The sequence below is a fragment of the Bubalus kerabau genome, chromosome 12 (assembly GCF_029407905.1).
Source record: "Bubalus kerabau isolate K-KA32 ecotype Philippines breed swamp buffalo chromosome 12, PCC_UOA_SB_1v2, whole genome shotgun sequence".
NCBI lineage: Eukaryota > Metazoa > Chordata > Mammalia > Artiodactyla > Bovidae > Bubalus > Bubalus kerabau.
Window position 1 is genome coordinate 80,756,143 of NC_073635.1, and position 7,608 is coordinate 80,763,750.

The window sequence follows — 7,608 nt, forward strand, 5'->3', positions numbered from 1 at the left end:
GCGTCTTGCCCGCATCCCGCATCTCGCCAGCCCCTCAATTGGGATGAAGTTCGGCGCAGCCGCCAGGCTGGAGCGAGGGGCGCCCCTTCCCTCGCGTGCGTGCACACAAACGGGCAGGCTGAGTCTCTCTCTCTCTCTCTCTCTCTCACACACACACACACACACACACACTCCTCTGACAACCCCGCAGCCCCCACTGCGGGGCTCGCGTGAGCACGATGAGCCACGCAGATTTGGGGAAGGTGGTCTGAGGACCCCTGCAATGGATGCTCTCGCCCCTCGGAGCATTCCTGGCTCCCCCAGCCCCTCCTCCAGCCTCTCTCCGAGGGGACCCGGCTTGCCAGGCCCCGAGGCCCCCTCCTCAGGCCTCCAGCCTGACACTAAGTTGGGTGGGAGCTGCCGCAGTCCGGGTCCTTCGGGCCCACTCCCCTGGGAATGTGATGGGCGACAGGGTCCCGCCTGCCTTCGGACCCCCGGGGGTGCGTTTTTGGGGGGGCGCCCCCGCACCTCTCAGTTAAACCAGGGGGAGCTGACTTTCCCCTACACTCACACAGCTCACCTCTCCAGCCTCTGCCTCAGTCCTCTCTTTTCCGAACCTCTGAAGCCAGTTTTTTGTTTCCTATCCCTGAGGCCAAGCCGGTGGTTCTGGGGAACAGATTGGCGCGCAGCGCCCCTAGAGAAGGTGGAAGGGGGTGTAGAAATAATACAATAATAATAATTTTAAATATAATAGTTGTGGCTAAGGCTCTGACACTGAGATGCCCCTGGGACGTCGGCCGAAGCCTGGGGAGGCTCCAGACCGCTGTTGGGCTGGGACTGGCCTGGGGTTCTCTTTGGGAGGGGGGGCTCCGAAGAGGGCTCTTGTGTTGCCCCCCGCTCCCCACCCCCAGCACCAAAATGTGGGGTCTGGAACCAGGCCGAGCCTGCAAGGGCCTGGCCGGGAGTGGCCCTGGAACTCCTGCTGCAGAGGCAGCTCGTTGGTTTTCTATTCTTACTCCTGGCCCACTGGGCCCGTGGTCGTTGATGTGGCCGGCTGTGGTTTCTCTAAACTCTTTGGAGTCGGTTGGGTCTGTTTGCCCACTGCTCCCCGCCACCCCCCGCCCCGGGCCTGTCCCCCCTCCCTCTCGTCGCTGGCAGATGAATGGTGGCTTTAATGAGCAGGGGCGCGGCGCTGGCCGGGCGGTTCTGAAGATGCTCTGACCTGTATGGAGGGCGCGAAAGGTCAGGCGCTTGCAGGGCCGGGCTTGGGCTCCTCCCAGGCCCACGCTGCTCGGATATTGATCCTGGGAGAAAGATAAACAGAAAAGCTGGACATTCGGTCATGAATACTAATGAGCCGGGGTAGGAGTTTTAATTGCTCTGGACTTCCTTTTTTATTTTTTTTCCAGTTAATCTTTATTGCAGACTTCGGAGTCGGTCTTTCGAAGCTTCGTTTTGTCTCCTCTCTCCGCCTTCCTCCTTATATTTTCATTTGAATTGTTCAGGCGAAAGAGACCCATGTCAACTTGACTTTTTTCCCTCTCGCAGGGCTGGTGTGCAAGAGCCCACAGTTCGGGTTCCCAGCGTGGGGCTTCTGCTGCTCGCTAATTCTGGAATGTAGAGGAGCCTATAAAAGAAATTGTTTCAGTGTGGTTTTGGTGAGCCAGCTTCTTGACTTCCTCACCTTCATTGTTTCAGAGACTTCGTGTGTCCTTGGCCTTTAAACTTCCTCTTTACAATTGCATCTTTTCTCCAGGCATTGAGCCCCCTTTTTACTCCAAACGGGTGCCTTCCACCCCCAAGGTTTCCCTTTTCTCAAGTCTCCAGCATTTGACACCGGCTTTGCCAACCACAGGGTCTAAATGTTTCAATCTAGCAGTGAATTCCTAGGCAAGTGAGTCGACCAGATTACATAAAAGTAGTACTTTTCTTTGGTACCTATAAGCAATAGTGAAATCTGAGATGGGAACCTCAGGTAATTCCCAGAGATTTCTGCCTCTTTTCTTGATATGTATTTGATAACTTAGACTATTTTTTTTTTCTGAAAATAAAAGCCATTCTTGAATTGAGTTTTCTCCTGAAGCTGTATAAATTGACTGGGGGAAAAAAAAAAAAAAAAAATTGACTGGAAATCCCATAAAGCAGCTTCAGCTGTGTGATCAGGCGAGAAAAAAAAAAAAGTGCAAGCCCATTTCTATAACAGACTATGTAGAAATGTGTTGAAAATGAAGACAAAAAGAAAAAAAAATTAGCTACACTAGAATAATTTTCAGTGTTATTCTGATTCCCAAAGTTTTGGACAAACTAAACCCATATTTCACATCATTGCCAATAGGTCCCAGTGTTGAAGTCTCCTGAGGATTCTGTTTCACTTACACTTTTCAGTCCAAACTTTTTTTCCTTCACACAATGATTTATTATGTAGGTAATTTTAGGGGATACAGTTTACAGCTTGAATTATTAGACTGAACACCTCTGGCTGACACTACGCCGCCTTTTTTTTTCTGCCTGCAGCTGTGAGTCACAACCCCATTTTCATACCCAACTGCTGCACATTCCTTCACAATGTATATTTCCTTCTTGCAGAGATCAAACATGCTTTGGTCAAAGTGTTTATTTTAAAATACAGGAAAATTAAAACTAAACACAGCTTTACTGAAAAAATCCCCAAATGTATCATATTTTCCTCCTCCTCCGGTGCCCACCAAAAAAAAAAAAAAAAAACTAACAAATTGCACCACTTTCTGGAATAAAATTTCAAATCCAAGGAGAACACACAGGCACCTACAGACACAATTTTCATTTTACTATTGAAACACATCAGGAAACCTCTCTCTTCTCTTCATGTTTGGACTCCTATTTGGATGTCTTTAGTTTTTCTCTGTAAAAATGTCACATGTTAAAAACAACAAAGACAACAGATCCTTAAGAAGATGCTGACAGGCGTCTATTTTATTCACCAACCCACACACTCATTTCTGGTTCAGTTTCCCATCCTGGTATTTTTATTTTAATTGTGTCTCCCAGAATATAACTTCAGGGGGAGAAGGATATTTTGAAGTATTTGCCAAAAGGAAGCAAAAAAAAAAAAAAAAGGGGGGGTATTTCAGAAACAAGTTAACATTTCCCCAGCATCTCAGTAGGTCTTTGGTATCTGCATTTCCCTTCAAATGAAGACGAACAATTACCAGGTAGAACCGCTCTTTTTCAGCACCTAAATTAGATAAAGTCGATGTCAAATCTGAGGACAAGTTGTCCTTCTGCAGTTCACTATCCACTGCTTTTTTTTTTTTTTTTTTTTAGCTTCTCTCACTAACCAGCTGAACAGGATCTCGACCTCAGCCACCACTTCTCATAGGCAGTTTACACAGCTTCCCAAGTCTCACAGTTCTTTAGCGTGGCTGAGACTGTTAGGCTGTTTTTAATCAAGTTTGGAAGCTGAATCTTTTCCCTCTGATGACTTTGCCCAGGGGTGGATCCGGCTGAAAGTCTGGCGCTGCGGGCAGCGGGCTTGGCCACCCGTTTTTCAGACACAACACCAGAGAATGGCATTGAAATAACTGTGTGTGGTAGAACTGTTTCAAAAATGTTAACCTCTTTTACTATCCATGCTTCTGAGCTAAAGGGCAAGAGAAGCTAAAAGGAAATCTGAAATGATATTCATTTACCTACCTAAGGCAGATCGAGAAACTGAAAAGAGAAGACGCTTTGGAAATGTATGTTACAGAATCTTTCAAATTAGATGCTGCTTAGGATGAATGGTAGTAAAGATTTTTTTAAAAGATTTGATTGGTCAAAAGTCTTCCAGATATGAATGATAAATGAATACTCTAGAGGTCTCCTTTGAGAAAGAATTTGTGGGGCATATGGAAAATAATCTATATATGATCTTCTTCCTATTCTTCATGGGGAGGCAATTATAGTACAAACTATTTGGATTTTTTCTACTTTAGATAAAGAAATGAAAATATTTAGACTTTATGTATTATTGAAAATTTTTTGCAAGAGTGGAGAATCAAGGATTTTCAAGACCAATAACAAAATAAGGATTCAAATTACAGTTTGCCTCTAAATACATTTCTTCCTCTGCTGGCTTTTCAAGTGATCTCTTTAGTGATTCTTTGTTTGAACAATCTTTCCAAATTAAAATCACTGAATATTCTCCCCTACATAGCTTGATTTTTGTCATGCAAATGTTTTTACAAGTTCTATATGAAGAAGCAAAGACTTTTTATAAAGCCTTAGTAACAACACTTCATATCATGGCCAAACCAATTTATTGTGAACGTCTTTCATCTTTGGTAGATTATTTGATACATCGGAAAATCTCACCTTGAAATTGTCAAACCTTCTGTCAATCTTATGTGAGACTAATTTTATAGTATGCAGTTTGGGGTTTATGATTTCATTTCTATTTTTTTAACTCTAAAGAATTAGTTCAAAAATTGATTTGATCTAGGAGGAGACTATCGGTGAAAAGTCTTAAAGTATAAATCAAACACATCTCAGCCACCTCCTGGCACATACATATACACACCCTTTTTGAGGAAAAAAATCATATTAACTGCAGACAGAAGTCATATCAGCCATTTGACTTCCAATGTCTTCCAGAAATGTCTAATGCAGCTATTTCGCAAGATGGCAAAACACTGATCCAAAGTTTCAGGGTGACATGTTTCTAATTCTTCATCTGATAATTAACTAATTCAAAAGTGCAAAAACAATTTAATGGGCAAAATATTGCTTCATCTATTTAACACAGACATCTTGCATAGCATGCTATTGTAATCTGTGTAGGTTCTCTTCTGTGGACAACTGAGTTCAATTGTAGACAGCGTACTATTCTCTCATGCCCTTAACAATTTTGCACTTGAAAGTGAATGTTGGGCACTCTGAGGTTGGAAACTGAATCGATTGCCTTTCCTGGGAGCAAAAGATGTCTCCTTCTGACAGATGCTACTTTGGGTGTCTTTTCTGCTAAGCGGATCTCAGACGTAAATTAGCTTCATCATTTGCGGCTCTGTTTTCCTAAGATTTGTGGTCCAAGTGGCAGCCCTTCCTGAAACACACCACAGTGTCTTGTCTCATAGCGGCGAAGCCGCTTGTTTCTTTGCTTCAAGTTTCGTTTTGTGTTTAAAATGCAATAACCTAAGTTAAAAATAATTTTAAAGAGAGCACTTTCCAGAAGCACTTCCTTTCTTACTGCCAGACAGCGTTGTTCCCCAACCTCTTGGCTGGAACCCTTGCTTTCGATTTGTTTGTTTCATGCATTTCCCTAAAGAACCCGGCGCTTTGCGCTATTTAACTCTGCCTTAAACATGCATCGCTTCTGCCCTGAATCCTCCTCTGAAACAAATTGCGATCGAAAGTGTATCAGATTCGTTCCAAATATGGGATTTGAATCAATATTCCCACGCTAGAAATATTTTAAAAATTGTTTTTGTCATAGGATTCCATGCTTTTGCAATATATTTTCAATTTAAGTAGGGCTGCCTCTATTTCTCGTGATAAAAAGTGGCGATTGCCGTCTGCTTAGACCTTCCTTTATTATTATTTTTAGCCCTGTGTGTCATTACCTAACTGGTATGTGTTCTTCTATCCAGCTCTTGATGATCTAGTTGAATTCTAGACACAGTGCCAAGAAGCGTATTTGAAGCAGATAAGTACGGATAATACAAATGCGTTTTGTTAGACCTGATGGATGCTATTTTTCTTTTAATAGGTTTGTAGCAAACTAACACAATAACACAATGTATTCCTTTTCAAGGTACATTGTTGAAACAGGTCTATTAAGAGCGCGTTGAGCTATTTCTCGCTTCTATTGAACAGTCTGTTGCTCAAACACAACAGCCAACAAACGCCAGCTGCCTCGACAAAAGTAGAAACCTAACCCTTTTATGTAATGTTTTAACAGAAAGGGTAGCTGTTTAATTAAAAACATTGATGATTCAGTGAAACAATGGAAACTCAAGTTCAAGTGGTGCTCTATTGATTTAAGATGATTTTTACTAGCAATGGGTATAATTCATTTTTTCCCCCCAGCTCTCTCTTGTGTTCCTTCTTGGGGCATTATCTGGGTGAATAGGAAAAGACAGAGATGGCTATTGCCTTAGAAACCTGATTAACGCACATTGCTTTGAGGGTAAGGTGTTTAATTTATAAGTGCACCCCATATTTTTTGTCAGTTTATTCGCGGTGGGGAAGCTTTGAAAGTAGCTCCTCTCAGCAGGTTAAAAAGTGAAGTCTGCGTCCTGGCATTTAAATGTCTTTGTTATTGTGTCAAGCAAGTTTTTGAAAACCACATGCCCAGAATACTAAGGTTGGGCGGCCAGACGAGGCAAGTTGTGTGAGAGAGTGTGTGTGTGTGTGTGTGCGCGCGCGCGCGTGCACGCGCCCCTGGGCGCAGGGTTGTGTGCGAGGACAATTATTTTCATCAGCTGCTTGCTCGCCAGCGCCCGACTGCTCCTCTTTGCAGAACCGACGGCCTCCCGGGCTTTCAACTCTGCGAGCAAAGCAGGAGGAATTTCTGTATTGAGATTCCCTCCTTGAGAGCGTCCAACTCTGTCGGCCCTGGGGAGCCGAGAGAGGGAGTCGAGGGTACCCGGGTCGCCCCCAACCCCAGGCAGGGCAGCACTCGAGGACTGCGAGGCTCCGGGTTCAGGCCCCCGCGACCTCCGCGAGGACTGCCCGCGAGCTGCGGCGGCAGCCCCAGGGCCCAGGTGGGCGGGAGGCAGGTGCGCCCCTCCGCCCCCGCAGCCGGCGCAGTCCGGGCGGCGCTCGGCGGCCGCGGTTCACCCTCCTTCCTTCTGGTCGGGTCCGCAGGCCCCGCTTCCCAGCTCCCGGCCCCGGGCGTGCTGGGACTCGGGAAGACGCCGCTCGCGTCCACCTTCCCCGCGCACCACGGCGGCCACCAAGGCCAGGGGTCCGCCGAGCCGGCCGACAGGCGGCCGCAGGGACTCCCTTCCTCCGTAGGGCGCCCTTTCCCGCCCGCTGAGGGGGAAGCCGAGGGGAACTGAAGGCCCGGGGCCATGGCCTCCCGGGGCCTCCACAGGGGTTAGAACGGTCCCCGGGGTGAGGCCGGCGACAGAGAACCTCAGGTACCGTTTGCCTCCCTCAGCCGCCCCTGGAACGCCCCCTCCCCCGTCCAGGCCGCGACTGGCCGCTCGCGGCCCACTTCCGCCTGCTCCCGGCGTGCTGTGCGTCCAAGGTCAAAGGGCGCGGGCCCATCTTCCGGGGTCCGAGCTCTCCATGGAGTCCTGAGCCACCGTGGGCCCTCAACGCCGGGGGTGGGGGGCGGGCGGGGGCAAGGCGGCCAGGAGGCCTCAAGGCCACACATGTCCGCCCCGGGCTGCCATCGGGGCCACCGTTCAGGCCAAAACCCGGGAGAGAACGTGGCCAGAGAGGGAACCGTCCGCATGGGCCCCGCAGGCCTAGAGTGAATTATTTAAGCTGTTCCTGGTGTTTAAAGAGGTTTTGCAGTTTTTAAAGAATGTTGTAAAAAAAATATCAGCCCTTGTTAACTCCCTCATTATATGCTTTTTTCCTCCCCTCAGCTGAACAAGCCATATTTCCTGAAACAGAGGAGCTATGTTAAGTGTTTAAACATGTGTCAAGTGTCTTATAAATAAT

The 7,608-nt window shown here is 46.9% G+C and overlaps 1 long non-coding RNA gene across 1 annotated transcript; it reads right to left on the reverse strand.

Annotated features, from left to right (window-relative positions):
* Nucleotides 1-6,105: 6,105 nt before the first annotated feature.
* On the reverse strand, nt 6,106-7,196 carry LOC129624186 (uncharacterized). The gene is made up of 2 exons (XR_008700804.1): nt 7,081-7,196; nt 6,106-6,481 (listed from the first exon to the last, which is right to left on the reverse strand). It is a non-coding gene; the product is annotated as an uncharacterized LOC129624186 (long non-coding RNA).
* Nucleotides 7,197-7,608: the final 412 nt, after the last annotated feature.